We start from the raw sequence: 16059 nt of genomic DNA, 5'->3' as shown, positions 1-16059 counted from the left end.
ACTGAAGCCCGCACACCTAGAGTCCGTGCTCTGCAACAAGAGAAGCCACCGCAATGAGAAGCCCGCGCACCACAATGAAGAGTAGCCCCCACGCACTGCAACTAGAGGAAGACCACGCACAGCAGCAAAGACCCAATACAGCCAAAAATAAATAAATAAAAATAAATCAGTTAAAGAAAAAGAGGGTAAAGTAATTTAGAACTTAACTTGTCAATATAAATAGAAATCCTAAGTGTCTTTTCTGTAAACACTAGTAAAATGAGTTTAGCCATCTAGATAGGTGACCTTGATTTGTTCCATCCGCCAGAAGCCCAATTTGAATCCAACGCCTTGTAACTGATGGGTTTTATGTTGTACCTGACACAGGACTGAAATTTTAGAATGGGAACTCTGAAGGCATTGTGTTTGTTTGTGTGTTTATATGTATCTATATGTGTGTTGTAGGTGTATGGTATTGCCAAAAATTAATTTGTAAAAGAGCTCTACTTAATTGGCTTTTTAAAAAATTAAGTGCTTATATAAATACTCAGAAAATAATCTGGCCACAATGAATTTCAGGTTCATGTCATCTGGAAAATATTCAGTACTAAACTGATATCGGGTACTGAAGGTGGCTTAAACTTGTTGGTTTGATTAATATATACATATACATGTCTTTAGCGTCATCAATGTTGAGTATAACTTCTGTTGTACCTAAGTTTACTAGAGATGAAATAAAACCTTATTCTGTTATAAATTTGTATGTTTTCAGTAAAAGAAGGCAGGAGGAATGAGGGAAAAAATACTGAAAAGAGTTGTACATGATCAGGATTTTTTAAGATTGGATTAAATTTAGTTGGGAAAATGGATTTTGTTGGGAGTGGGCTGGGACAAGACTGGATTTGGTTTCTCCCTCCAAAGTTTTCTTGAAATGCTGTTTTGTTTTGTTTTTTAGATTTTATTTATTTATTTATTTATTTATTGGCTGTGTTGGGTCTTCCATTGCTGTGTGCGGGCTTTCTCTAGTTGTGGCGAGCGGGGGCTACTCTTTGTTGTGGTGCGAGGGCTTCTCGTTGCGGTGGTTTCTCTTGTTGCAGAGCACAAGTTCTAGGTGCGCAGGCTTCAGTAGCTGTGGTACACGGGCTTCAGTAGTTGTGGCTCGCAGGATCTAGAGCACAGGCTCAGTAGTTGTGGCACACGGGCTTAGCTGCTCCGCGGCATGTGGGATCTTCCCCGACCAGGGCTCGAACCCATGTCCCCTGCATTGGCAGGCAGATTCTTAAGCACTGCGCCACTAGGGAAGCCCTGAAATGCTGCTTTTAATAACAGATAGTATGAGTTTCTTTGACTTTAAGTGATCTGTATTTGCTTTTGAGATCTTTTGTAACTTTGGTTAAAGAATAAGTATTGTCTCGCAGTGACCTATGATCTTATTTGACCAAGTGTTTTAAAACTTTTTAACAAATTTCCCAAATATCAAATTTTAATTAAGTTTCTTTTGATTTCCAGTGAAATTTGGGGTACTTTAGAGGTCCCCTGAGGTATCTTAAAGAGAAATATTTAACTAGGATTATTTGGTATGTTAAGTTAAATGTAATCATTCGTAATTCTGGTTATTGTAACCAAGTTTCTTTATTGATTACACGGTAATCAGATTTTTACCATGCCTTTTAAATCTTTTGTCATTTATAGATTTTTTTTAACTCTGATGCTGTTACAAAAAGTGCTTCATCATCAAGGAGATTCATAGAAAGTCTGTGGAAGCAGTTACAACAGTTCCACACCAAGATGATGGCTATGCGAGGATTCCAGCCTATACTGACTTAAAACAAGGAGCTGTCCTGCCCCTGGGGCCCCTAGATCTGGCATCCAGGGATTTTTACTCCCTGACAGGCAGGGTGATGCCCTTACTCATCCTTGAAGCAGTTACAGAAGAGGGACCATCGCCCTTCTGCTTCCTGTAAGAATATGGGAGTAAAATCTCTGACATGGGAATGAAACAGGAGGGAAGGGGGCAGGGCACAACCTTTGAAAGAATGACATAGCCCAAGGACATGACATAAACTGATTAGAATCAAATGGGTCCATGATGGCTGACAAAGTCAACTTCCACTAGACCTTGAGCCTCAGTATACAAGCTCACTGTAACACATCAGCAAGCTAAATGACATACCCACAGGCGCCATGCCAGTTCCAAGGCCGACCATAAGGATCAAAAAGTGGGCGGTGGCCCAATGCTTGGAAATCCCTGCCCCTTCCTGAAATAGCTGGAATATTCCTCCCACTCATTAGCCTATGAAATTACCCACTCCTATAAAAACTGACAACCCCATACCCTGGTGCCTTTCTAACCTTCTGAGATGGCCCACACTCTGTCTGTGGAATGTGTTTCTCTCTAAATAAATCCCCTTCTTACCTAAAAAAAAAAAAAAAAAAAAAATCACCTGAGGCTCCACCCCAGCCCCAAATATCCCTGGAATTTGGAGAGCTAACCTAGTGGAACTTGATTGAACCGATGACAAACAACATGAATGACAAAGAAACCACTCCTTTTTTTTTCTCTTTTTTTTGGCCGCACCTCATGGCTTGTGGGATCTTACTTCCCCTACCAGGGATCAAACCCGGGCCCTTGGCACTGAGAGCGTGGAATCCTAACCACTGGATCGCCAGGGAATTCCCAAGAAGCCATTCCTGCAGCAGTGTCCCCCGATCTCCTGATCTTGAGTGTGAGAGGTCTACACTAAGGCGACTTTCCAAAATATCTTTTCTTTGATCCCTAATCCCTTTCCTGCACCAACCCTGGGATCAAGACTCTTCATGACCCCTTCCTTCACAGGTTTCCTAATGAATTCATGATCACGGTTCCTACCATGTTTTTCCTATGGCAACATTTACAGATTTCATGCATAAATCAGATACCATGCTTCTTCTTTTAGAACAACTCTGCTCTTTCCTCCCTTCCTGACAGGGACTTTACACAGTCTTTCTTTTCTACTTGCTCTTGCTGAGTACTGAGAAAACAGGAAATCCTTCCAGATAAAGAAATCAGGAAATTTGGCTTCATATTCCCCCTGCTCCTCATCACCTATACCTATATTCCTAGTTAGATTTTCAAATGTGGTGTAAATAGCACTAGACTTGATGTAAGACAGGTCTGGGTTCAAATATCAGCCTTATTCAATGCCTAACTGCAACTTTGGGCAAATGGATACCTTCAGATCTTTGAGATTCAGTTTCCAACTTTGTATAAAATAGTTAGTCACACCCACTACATAGGGTTATTGTGAGGGTTGAAATGAGAGAATGACAGGTTACAGTGCCCTAAAATGTTAATTGGATTTGATTTCTAAACCATTTATTTTTACATTTCAGTAACCAATGATTACTTTAGCTACCTTTCCAGAAAAATATCTTCTTGGTAGCTAAACTCATCTATTTGCTCTTAGAACAGGAAGTTGGCAATTTTTTTGGTTGGATCATACAGTGAATATTGTCAGCTTTGTGGGCCCTGTGGTCTCTGACGCAACTTATCCACCGTGTTATTGTAGCAAGAAAGCAGCTATAGGCAACACATAAGTGAGTGGGCCTGGCTATGTTCCAATAAAACTTTATTTACAAATAAAATGTCCACAGGGCCAGATCTGGCCTGCAGTCATAGTTTGTTGATCTCTGTCTTAGAACACAAGGCAAAGCATTGCACGGAGAAAAGAAAATAGACTTGGCCTTTTTCTAGTCACAGATTTAAATCCCAGATCTATTACTAGCTAGCTCCACTACCTTCAGCAGTTTATTGAATCCCCTCCTGGGCCTCTGTTTCATCATCTGTAGAATATAGACAATAATAGCACTTTTAACAAAATTAAAAGTGTTCACTTGAAAGTGTGGTTTAAAGAGTTACTGATAAATGATAACTTTTATTATTTGTTTATTTTGGATGGGGATGTTTTTACTACTTTTGTTGGTTCCTCTTCTCCATTTCTTCCTCTTGCTTCCCTTCCTCATTCATTTATCCTGCTGCCTATGATCCCATGAAATTTCTCTATCCATGGACATCCAATGTTAATGTCCTTCCTACTCCCCACATACCAGCTTGACCTTATTTTTCCTAGAAATTATAATACCAGAAACGGGCAATGTGTAAATTGTTGTGATATATCTATATATGGGAGAATACTAGAACACGTCACTTACACACTATGAAGTGTTTTATTTGAAAATACTCAGTTGAACTTGGAACAACATAATCTACTTGATTCCAGAAAAACAGAGACTAACAATGCTTAGAATAAATCCCTCTGATTAGAATAATGTTACCCAAATCAACTATTAATCTAGATTTCTTTGGATGAATTGGCCACACAAATATTATTTTAAGACCAGATTATAAACTGAGCATAACAGTAATGAGTATACTGGCCAAAAATTAATGTGAAACTCTTTAATCCATTTATGTTTGTGTCCATAAACACCCAGTGGGCTGAGGAAAGAATGGGGAGGCTGATTTTTATTGAGTATCTGTATGTGCCAGGTACTCTAGTAGGATCTTTGTATACATCATCTAATTTAACCCTTACAGTCAGATTCTATTATTAGGATTTTAAAGGTGAGGAAACTGAGACTCGGAGTTTAAAGTCAATTACTCAGTATCACCTGGCAAGTAAGTGGTGGAACTTGAATAATAAACCCAGGTATGTACCACTATGTACCGTACCATACCATTTGCCTTCTCATTTTCACTGACTTGACCATTTAGTGAAAAAGATCAAAATGAATGAATGCCCTGGTCAGTCAAAACAATCAAATCAGCCTGAGTATGATGCACGCTCTTCTCTGAAAACCAGTTAACAATTGTTGCTTTCACACAGACTGGATATTGATTGCACTGTATGAAATGTCTATTAAAACAATTTTTCTTTTCCTTAAACTGTTAGGCTAGATTAGATTTGGAAGTTATGCTCCGGGATCTAGCTCCTTGAAGGACTGTTGTCACTTTCTCTATGGAGTAAATATTGAGACTTGAAAGAAAGTCACTTACTTTTGTGGTTTTGTTGCTCAATAAAGGACCTGCACCCACACTTTACTCAGAGCTCTTGAAACTCTAGTGGTAACTTCCTGCCTGCTCTACCTTCTTGCCCCAGTCTTCCCCAAGAGACGACTGGTTGTGAATAACTGTTTGACTTGCGTGAATAACGTAAAAAGTGAAAAGATAACGAGACATTATATTAAACCTACTTCAACGTGGAAACCACAGGGAGAGGAAAGAAACAAAAGAAAATCCAGAATTATCTTAATTTTGAATAATTTAAAAAAGCATTCCTCCTGCAAGTGTCAGAAAGATTATCATGTTCCTCTTTCCCATGGAGGTCCCCCTGGCATCCAAATAAGCTGTCTTTGGAGAGAGCACAGGGACAGGTGTAATCCCACTTAAATATTGGACCTACAGTTGCATATATTTAGACATAACTGTACTCACCATTATGTGTTGAAAGCCTTTTTTACTGCTGCCTGATTAATCAATATCAATCTGGACTATGTATATAGAAGTTTTTCTTCTGTTTTTGTTTCCCCTTTGTAGCTAAACAAGTGGTCTACTCTTTGTGCTTATGCCTGCTTATCTGCTGCAACTAATTAGCAGTCACCTAAGTGTGACTGAGTGATTGATTAGTACTACTGAGCATTACAAGCCTCAATTTGCTAAATGTTCTCATAGGATTGCAGATACATAATAAGCATTTCTGAAAAGATAACTTTTGGGCTGCACCTGCAAGCCTACAAGCCCTGTACTTGCCCAGCTTTATTTGTTATTTTCTAATTTTTTTAACATCTTTATTGGAGTATAATTGCTTTACAATGGTGTGTTAGTTTCTGCTTTATAACAAAGTGAATCAGCTATACATATATGTATATCCCCATATGTCCTCCCTCTTACGTCTCCCTCCCACCCTCCCTATCCCACCCCTCTAGGTGGTCACAAAGCACTGAGCCGATCTCCCTGTGAGAGGCAGCTGCTTCCCACTAGCTATTTATTTTACATTTGGTAGTGTATATATGTCAATGCTACTCTCCCACTTCATCCCAGTTTACTCTTCCCCCTCCCGGTGTCCTCAAGTCCATGCTCTACATCTGCGTCTTTATTCCTGTCTTGCCCCTACATTCATCAGAACAATTTTTCTTTTTTTTAGCTTCCATATATATGTGTTAGCATCCGGTATTTGCTTTTCTTTCTGACTTACTTCACTCTGTATGACAGACTCTAGGTCCATCCACCTCACTACAAATAACTCAATTTCGTTTCTTTTTATGGCTGAGGAATATTCCATTGCATATATGTGCCACATCTTCTTTATCCATTCATCTGTTGATGGACACTTAGGTTGCTTCCATGTCCTGGCTATTGTAAATAGAGCTTGCCGAGCTTTAAAATCTAAGAAAGAGCCTGGAGTCAGCAACAGAGATATCAACGGTTTAATGGATTGGGGAGCTTACACGTTTGAAGCAAGGTCCCAGAGTGACTCCCCACCGTGTGTGGTGGATGGGGGCAGGACATGGTGGCAGTCTTTGCTCGGTGGAAATGGGATGAGGGAAGGGGAAATTACCAGTTATAGGGGGAACTGACCTCAGGTTGGCTCATCAGTAACCAGGGAAACCAGTAGAGGGGCATGCCCCTCACTCCCCTTTTGATTAGAACCATCACTAGCTGGGGCCTGGGGCAAGTATGTAGGAAGGTCAGTCATGTGAGTAGGGTGTAGGTGAAGCAGGCACTGGTTGGGCAGGGGATGGACAGAGCGAACAACCATCTTGGGTGGACTGATCATACGATACCTGACCTCTGTTCCTCCATTTTACTAGCCAAGCTAAACCATACTTGCCTTACATTTGTGGAGAACTTATAAATAACTACTTTTAGTTAAAACTAGTGAAGGTAGTGAATAATAGTTCAAGGAAAATGTAATATATTAAATATGGTACATTATTTGGAACTAAAGTATAATTTTTCTCCTAAGGGTATTTTTCTTTACCTTAACAGAATAAATGTTTATTTTGTCAGTCTGTTGCACCACCTACCTAAATAATAAACTATTTAATCATGTTGAGGAAAGGAGATGGTTGTGAACAAAAACCATATGGTGCCACCATCAGAGACAAACGTGAAGTGAAATAGAAGCAGTATGCTTTGTTTACTATCTTCATGACTGCCCCGAAAGAATCATTACTTCAGGGATAGGCTTTAGAAACCACAAGATGCTTGTTTTAGCGCTAAAACAAACAAAACAACATAAAGAAAAACGCTGTATTTGACCTGAGTTATAAAATTCAGGGCTCAAATCTACTTGGCTTTCTCATTTAGAGATTATCATTTGGGAAACAAGTGGCACAAACGAAACCATTGAAAAATATGTTGTATGTTTTAAATCGTAGGCTTATAACTTAATGGAGGCTTGTCATTCCATACCTAAGGCACAAAAGTGAGACTATTATATTCGCTCAAGCAGCTGTGGGGAGTCCACATGGAATATATGCAAAGTATATATATATTTTTTAATAAAACCACATTGTTCTCAGAGATGGAATAAATTTTGGAAAGCAATTTTAATGTAGTGAAATTTCTAGATTAAGGATGGGGTGGGAAGAGGTGGGGAGCAAAGGCAAAAATTCACTTAGAAAACCTAAATCTAGTGCCTACTACCTATGGCTTCTAACTCCAAAGAACCAAAAGTTTAATGAGGGGAAAGAGAGAAATAATTTCACAAACGTAAGAGAGAATAAGATATTTGGAATCAGGTTTAATCCTAACCTGGTTAACCTGTTTATTCCCTCTGAAGTTCCAGGCATTCTGCAAGGTGCTGCAATACAAAAGAGTCCCTATTTTCAAAGAACTTAGACTCTATTGAAATGAAGTAGATGTGTAAACATAGCATAGAATGCAGTGTCATAGGTGCTATATTTGAGACTTTGAGGAAGCACTAAGGGATACAAAAGAGTCAGGTTCTCCTCTTTCACCAAACTCATCCTAGTATTATCTACTTTCAGAGTGCACAGCACATTCTCTGTGCTCAAGTGTTTTCACTTCTTTTTTTTTTTAACATCTTTATTGGAGTATAATTGCTTTACAATGTTGTGTTAGTTTCTGCTTTATAACAAAGTGAATCAGTTATACATATACATATGTTCCCATATCTCTTCCCTCTTGCATCTCCCTCCCTCCCACCCTCCCTATCCCACCCCTCTAGGTGGTCACCAAGCACCGAGCTGATCTCCCTGTGCTATGCGGCTGCTTCCCACTAGCTATCTATTTTACATTTGGTAGTGTATATATGTCCATGCCACTCTCTCACTTTATCCCAGCTTACCCTTCCCCCTCTCCGTATCCTCAACTCCATTCTCTAGTAGGTCTGCGTCTTTATTCCTGTCCTGCCCCTAGGTTCATCAGTACCATGGTTTTTTAGATTCCATATATATGTGTTAGTATACGGTATTCGTTTTTCTCTTTCTGACTTACTTCACCCTGTATGACAGACTCTAGGTCCATCCACCTCACTTCAAATGACTCAATTTCGTTTCTTTTTATGGCTAATATTCCATTGTATATACGTGCCACATCTTCTTTATCCATTCATCTGTTGATGGACACTTAGGTTGCTTCCATGTCCTGGCTATTGTAAATAGAGCTGCAATGAACATTGTGGTACATGACTCTTTTTGAATTATGGTTTTCTCAGAGTATATACCCAGTAGTGGGACTGCTGGGTTGTATGGTAGTTCTTAAATTACAGACCTCAGTATAGTTCCCTGTTCTATGCAGTAGGTCCTTATTGTCCTAAGTTCAATATCTTGTAATAACCAATAATGGAAAAAAATCTCAAAAAAATATACATATATATATTTATGTATAACTGAATCACTTTGCTGTACACTCGAAACTAACACATTGTAAATTAACTATACTTCAATTAAAAATAAAATAAATTTTAAAATTACAGACCTTAGAACCAGTTTTGGAGGCACACGTGTTTAGTACCTTCTGATGATGCCTCATTTTGTTTTGTTGTTATTGTTTACCAAAAGCCATATTGTCATCTACCCTATTTTTTAGAGCTGATTTTCAAGTAAAATTCTACCCTTAACCAAGAAATATAACCATTAAGGGTTATTCAAAATAACATGCCATAGGTGCTGAGAGTCAGTGTGTTAGACTGGAATGCATAAGGGCATTAGAATAAAACAAGCTTGGGTTTGAATTCCAGCCCTGCTACGATCTTACACCATTTTCTGTACCTTGGTCTGTCCACCTGTATGATCATTACAATAATACTACCTGGGGTTGTTGAGAACACTAAATAAGTCAATATGAGTCAATGCATGTGAAGTGTCTGGCAAAAAAAAAAAATGATGTTTTCTCCAATATTTGCTGAACTTCTGGAAGGTCTCCAGTAGGACTACAACGTTTCTTCTGCTTGTATGTCTAAGGACCTCCCACTTCAGCTTGCCATATTTGAGCAATTGGATCTACTTTTCTCTTTCCCGCAATGTGTTCTCTAAACCACATCCTGTAACACTGCTCTCAGTCAAGGCTCTGCACAAGCTCTCCAGTAACCTATTCTACATACGATAGAACCTCTAGTCATAATCCTTCACCACTGCTCTCTTCCAACAGAATCTAGGAAATCCAAATTCAAGAAAGCCTTTTTACATTAAGCTAAAATCTCCTAATATTACCTGTTTCCCTCACTTCACATTTCTGGTCCTGTTGATGTTATAACCATACATTTCATATCTCATTATCCACTGTCTATTAGATGGTAAAACACATGGTGTCTAGGAATGCTTTTTATTTTTAAACATATTGCAACTCAGATGAAGAGGGGAAGTCCTCCACAATGTGTACGGATAGACCGCCAGTAGAGTTCCCTATACTGACAACGAGTTGCACTTGAGTCAGAAAAACGTTTAGGCATTTTTTACAATGTTGTGAGATATATGACATGTAGATTTTACTACATCTGATACAAATATGTGGAACTCATTTACAATATATGAAGAGGTTAAAAAAATGTTGCTGTCATTTTGAGTTACATATTCAAATATAAATCTAGCTCCAGATATTACCTTGGAGGAAAAAGGTAATTCTCATTTCAAGTTGGGACACATTATCCTTGAACCTAATTTTTCAGCCAAGTAATGATCCCTATGTTTCCTTTTTATCATATTACTCATCAAGTTATTTATGATCTGGGTAAGATGCTAAAATGGTTTTGGCATATCAGAGGAACATCAGTTGTGAATTGCTGGTCCTAGTTAGAATGACATGCTGTCTTTGACCTTCTTCATTTTTGGAGATAACTTTAGATGGCTAACTTATTTTTTTAAATCTTTGACAAATTGGTTTAGAGAACTCAATGCATGTCTTGGTATGGTAATCCCATGGAGAAACTATCTCAAAACTTTCATCTGCTGGACCAGACTTAGAAATGAGAATTATACACTATCATCCCCAAAGGGCATGGGGAGGGAGAAGGATAATAGGAACAACATAAGTCCCAGCTGTCTTTCATAAATTACAGATTAAAATTATAGGTATCAATATATCTCAAGAAGACTAGATACTAAGCATCTGGATAATAGGAGTTACACATAATCATTTCTATCTCCCCTCTCCATCAGCTCCTATAAGGAGGTCTGGAAAATAGTAGATGTTCCAAGATTCTTCCTAGCATCTTACACTTATAGTTGGAAATGTCCTACTGAGAGGTGCAGGCTTCCAGAGGGACGGCCTGATGTCCTTTCCTTCATCCTTTGATATGTAGTCTCCAGAAGATAACAGTGAACTCAGAAAGGAACACACAATTTTGAGCATGGAAATAAACTCTCACTTCAGCTGTGGATGATGGAAAAGGATGATGATGATGACGGTGATGATGTATGTGTGTGTGACAGGAGGATGAGTTTGACAGTGAACGGGCACACAGCACATAACTTCATGAATATCAAAATTTTCTCTCTCCTGTAGAATTATAGATCTGGTTTACTAAAGCCTTGACAAAAGTTAGTTTATACATGATAGCTACTTATCTGGAACTTGAATCTAGGATAGATAATTACACATTGCACTATTCCATTCTTTTAGCAGCTTTAAAGATTATACCTGTGCATGTGTGGGAGAGATTAGACAATTTCTCTTGTTCTGTCCAGTAAGCAAATGGATAGAACCTCTGAATAGAAAGTGGTCCTTTTCAGGCAAAAACAAAATAGCCCTTTAAAAAGATTAAGATAGGCTCAAGGATGTATTGTACAACATGGGGAATATAGCCAATATTTTGTAATAACTGTAAATGGAAAGTAACCTTTAAAAATTGCATAAAAATTTTTTTAAATTTTTAAAAAAAGAAAAAAATCATTCTTTTATTCTCAAAGCCTCAGAGTTATTACAAATTATTTTACATTGAAAGTAATACAACTTAGCCTTGCTAAAATAAAATGATCAGTAATAGAGGGCACTGAGATTTGAAATAAATCATGCCAATTCAGCCTTTTATTTATTTATTTATTTACTTACTTGTATTCATTTGCTTAGAGAATAAGTATTTACTCACTTATTTTTGACACAAATTGTACTGTGTATAGCACATGTAGGAGGTTGATAGAGGACACCAGTGACTGCCTTCAAGGAACTGACAGTCCAGTGAGAGAGCTAAGAATGGATTTTAAATCTAGAATATACTACTTAAGAAAATATTTGCAAACGATGCAACCGACAAGGGATTAGTCTCCAAAATTTACAAACAGCTCATGTGGCTCAGTATCAAAAAAACAAACAACCCAATCAAAAAATGGGCAGAAGAACTAAATACGTATTTCTCTAAAGAAGACATACAGATGGCCAAGAGACACATGAAAAGATGCTCAACATCGCTAATTATCAGAGAAATGCAAATTAAAACTACAATGAGATATCACCTCACACCAGTCAGAATGGCCATCATCAAAAAACCTACAAACAATAATTACTCGTGAGGGTGTGGAGAAAAAGGAACCCTCCTACACTGTTGGAGGGAATGTAAAGTGGTACAACCACTATGGAGAACAGTATGGAGGTTCTTTAAGAAACTGCAAATAGAGCTACCATATGATCCAGCAATCCCACTCCTGGGCATATATCTGGAGAAAACCATAATTCGAAAAGATACATGTACCCAATGTTCACTGCAGTACTATTTACAGTAGCCAAGACATGGAAGCAACCTAAATGTCCATCAACAGAGGAATGGATAAAGAAGATGTGGTACATATATACAATGGAATATTACTTGGCCATAAATAGAATGAAATCATGCCATTTGCAGCAACATGGATGGACCTAGAGATTATCAGACTAAGAGAAGTAAGTCAGACAAAGAAAGACAAATGTCATATGACATTGCTTATATGTGGAATCTAAAAAAAGGTTACAAATGAACTTATTTACAAAATAGAAACAGACTCACAGCCTTAGAGAATGAATTTATGGTTACCAGGGGAGAAGGGTGAGGGGAGGGATAGACTGGGAGTTTGAGATTGACATGTACACATTGCTATATTTAAAATAGATAACCAACAAGGACCTACTGTATAGCACAGTGAACTCTGCTCAGTACTCTGTAATAACCTAAATGGGAAAAGAATTTGAAAAAGAATAGATACATGTATATGTAAAAATAAATAAATAAATAAATAAATAAGAAAGAAAAAGGAAAAAAGAAAAGAGAGATGAAAACTGTTTTCTGAGGCCTTCCCTGGTGGCACAGTGGTTAGGAATCCGCCTGCCAATGCAGGGGACACGGGTTCGTGCCCCGGTCCGGGAAGATCCCACATGCCGCGGGGCAGCTGGGCCCGTGAGCCACAACTACTGAGCCTGCGCGTCTGGAGCCTGTGCTCAGCAACGAGAGGCCGCGATAGTGAGAGGTCCGCGCACCGCGATGAAGAGTGGTCCCCGCTTGCCGCAACTAGAGAAAGCCCTCGCACAGAGACGAAGACCCAACACAGCCAAAAATAAATAAATAAATTTATTTAAAAAAAAAAAAAAACTGTTTTCTGAGAACTCAAAGCAAGCTATCACTTGTAGTTGAGAGGCTCCGGAATGGGCTCATGGCAAAGGTGGCTCTGAGCACAGCTCCAATTCATGGGTCAGACAGACACACATCAAGCTTGGGGACAGGTGTTCCAGAGAGAGGTTTGTTTGAATGGGTTGAAGGTAACTTAAGTTGGAAGCACATTGCATAAGTTCTTCAAGGTCAGGCTAAGGAAAGTAGAATGACAAATATTTAATATATTTAACATCTTAATACATGTAATTCAGATGCCACAGATATACTGCAAGTCACTCTCCCAGCAGCTAGAGGGATCTTTTGGAAACAAAGACCTGATACTGTCACTCTACTTATTTTTTCTCTCTGATTTTTGGCAAAAAGTCCCCAAATCTTAACACACCTACAAGACCTTGCGTGACCTGAGTCTTCCCTTCATTCTACGAAATTTCCAACCTGCTTTCTCTACTTCCCTTAGCCTGGGGTTCTTGTGGGTACCAGAAATATACCTTATTTCCCACATCTAGGTCTTTACGTACCCTTTTTTTCTGCAGAATATTCTTCCCACTAAACTTTGACTGGCTTATTCTTATTCATGCTTCAAAAGCTTAGCTAAAATATCACTTTCTTGATACTCCTGACTAGGTCAGATATAAACCCTGTCATCTACTCTCTTAGCAAATGGCCTTCATAATACTTAAAAATGATCCCATGGTAAGGACTAATATACTGAGCAATCGTCATGTACCAGGTACTATACTAACTGCTAAATGAATGTTTGTTGAATGGATGGATGAAGGAAGGAATAAATTAATCAATATTGTTAGCCCAGAAAGAATGAATAACTCAGATATCATCAAGTTTTAAGTTCACACTTCCTTTTAACTCCCAAATTAAAATAGTATCTGTCCATATGACTACTGGAAGTTCTGGCTTGTCCCTCAAATATATGGAATCATCGGGAAATTGTCAGGTGTTCCAGAAACCATTCCTGGGTGTTACCCAGGAGAAAGTTCATATCACGAGATATTTGGATAACAGTGGTTAAAATCTACTGAACGACTGCCATATTCAAGGGACTGTTTACATATACTCTACATATGTAACTACATGAAATGTCTATGTATCCCTATATTCACGTGTGCATGTGTCTCTATGTGTGTATACTCATTTAATACTCATAATGCCCCAATGAGACTGATTTAGTGTCACAATATATTAAAAAGAGGATACTAAGTCCTGGTAAAATAAGTAACGTCTTCAAGGTCTCCATGTGGTGGAACTTAAAACTGGAGGCTGGAGAGGGTGGTACTCACCACCCTCCTCCCTGCCCCACTGTCTGCTACAATATTTTGGGGATTGCTTTACCTTCTCCCAACAGTAGTGCTCTTAGGTAACATTTCTCCTGTTAATAGGGTTGCCAGATTAAAAAAAAAAAATACAAGGCAACCAGTTAAACTTGAATTTCAGATAAACAGCAAATGATTGTTGAATATAAATATGCCTCAAATATTGCAGGGAAGATGCACTAAAAACGTATTTAGTTTTTATACAAAATTCCAATTTAACTGAGCATCCTGTAATTTTATTTGCTAAATCTGGCAACTAAACAAAATCTAGTTTCCCAAATTCCCAAAGTTCGGAGTAGGGAGACAATTTCCCCTTTCCTCTATCACAGGCCTGACAGTCAACTCCTCATATCCTATCCTAGTAAGCTGTGGGTAACTATTTTTGTCTCCTATTTCTGCTTTACTAGTCCCTTCTAAGTGGGTCTTCTACCTCCTTTTACATAGTACAGCACAATTTTTTCTCTTAATCTCAGCTCATTTTGGTACCACACACGTATGCTTCCTCATCTCTCTTATGCCTATGTCCTCCTCTCTCTCTACTCAGCCCTTTCCACTCTCTCATCTCTCAACAAGTTACAATTTACGAGGATTAAAAGAAAACTGCAACTTCTCAGTTTAACTGGGTTCCCCATCTAGAGAACAAGCTTCTTAATTTCTACTCTTTTCCCTGCCTCAATTCTGAGCACATGTCTCTTTAGGTAGTTAATACTCAGTAAAGATTTGATTGCCAAATTTTATAGGTGTGCTCATAATGTTCTTTCTGGGGATATGTTTAGGCAACACATTTTTCTCATAACAGGAGTTTAGCAGGTCACTCAGGGTGGCAATCATCAGGAACTTTCTGGAAGAGAAAGAAAAAGCAAGCCACATCTTATGTTCTAGGGCCTGATGAATCCCGAGAGGCCAAGAGTGTGTACTTTGCAAAGATCTGCAGACCATCAGAGCTAAAAACAGTCCTCAGAGCTGTCCTAATGCCACCCCTTAGTGAATTCAGATAAAACATGACTGAGGCTTATAAAGAAAAAGTGACTAGACTGAGTTCAGAGAGGATCCTTGGTTAATAATACACAACCATCAAGTTGTGTTGTCAGAAAAACTGCAGTGGGGGGAATCATTTGAATCTAGGCTCCAACGCTAGATAGCTTCGTGATACTTTAGACATCATTTATTCTTTTGGCACCTTATTTGTCTCTGAAATAAAGATGATAATATTGAGCCATGTACCTCAAGGAACTGTTTTAAGGATCAACTGAAATAATGTAGGTGACAGCATTCTGAAAACTGTGAAGTGTTATATCAATGCAAGAAAGTGTCATTTGTAGCCACTCCTACTGTAGCAAGGATTGGAGTTAGTGAATTTGAGGCGGCCATTGTCCTCTGAGTTAGGCAGGGTCTGTGACCTGGCCCTTTGTTGGAGCCCTCTCTTCCAGATACGGGTTCTCTTAAACAAATATTTAACACTGTATGTTCTGATCATCTGTAGTCATTAAAAAGATTAAGGGTGGTTTTTTTTTTTCTTTCCTAATAATAACGTATTAGCCTCAGTAGTCTGACCAAATTCCAGACTCAGTAATTGTCTTCCTCCTTACTATTCCTTAATGAGGTTCAAAAGGTTAATTAGTTGTCTGCAAAATACCAAAGTACTTAATGGAGGTAATCTAGCATGACAA

General features: G+C 38.5%; 3 long non-coding RNA genes across 3 annotated transcripts in view; 2 read left to right on the top strand and 1 right to left on the bottom strand.

Annotated features, from left to right (window-relative positions):
* LOC309652033 overlaps positions 1-16059 on the bottom strand; it is a 1052931-nt gene that overhangs the window by 24517 nt on the left and 1012355 nt on the right. The gene's annotated exons all lie outside the window — the stretch shown is intronic.
* LOC309652043 overlaps positions 1-16059 on the top strand; it is a 605073-nt gene that overhangs the window by 158809 nt on the left and 430205 nt on the right. The window lies entirely within an intron of this gene.
* Positions 6062-14291, top strand: LOC309652049. The gene is made up of 2 exons (XR_014258542.1): positions 6062-12742; positions 13053-14291. It is a non-coding gene; the product is annotated as an uncharacterized lncRNA (long non-coding RNA).

This window comes from Balaenoptera physalus, assembly GCF_965194825.1.
Source record: "Balaenoptera physalus genome assembly, chromosome: X".
In the NCBI taxonomy this organism is placed as follows: Eukaryota; Metazoa; Chordata; class Mammalia; order Artiodactyla; family Balaenopteridae; genus Balaenoptera; species Balaenoptera physalus.
Note: the sequence above shows the minus strand (reverse complement) of the source record. Positions and strands in the feature narration are given on the sequence as shown.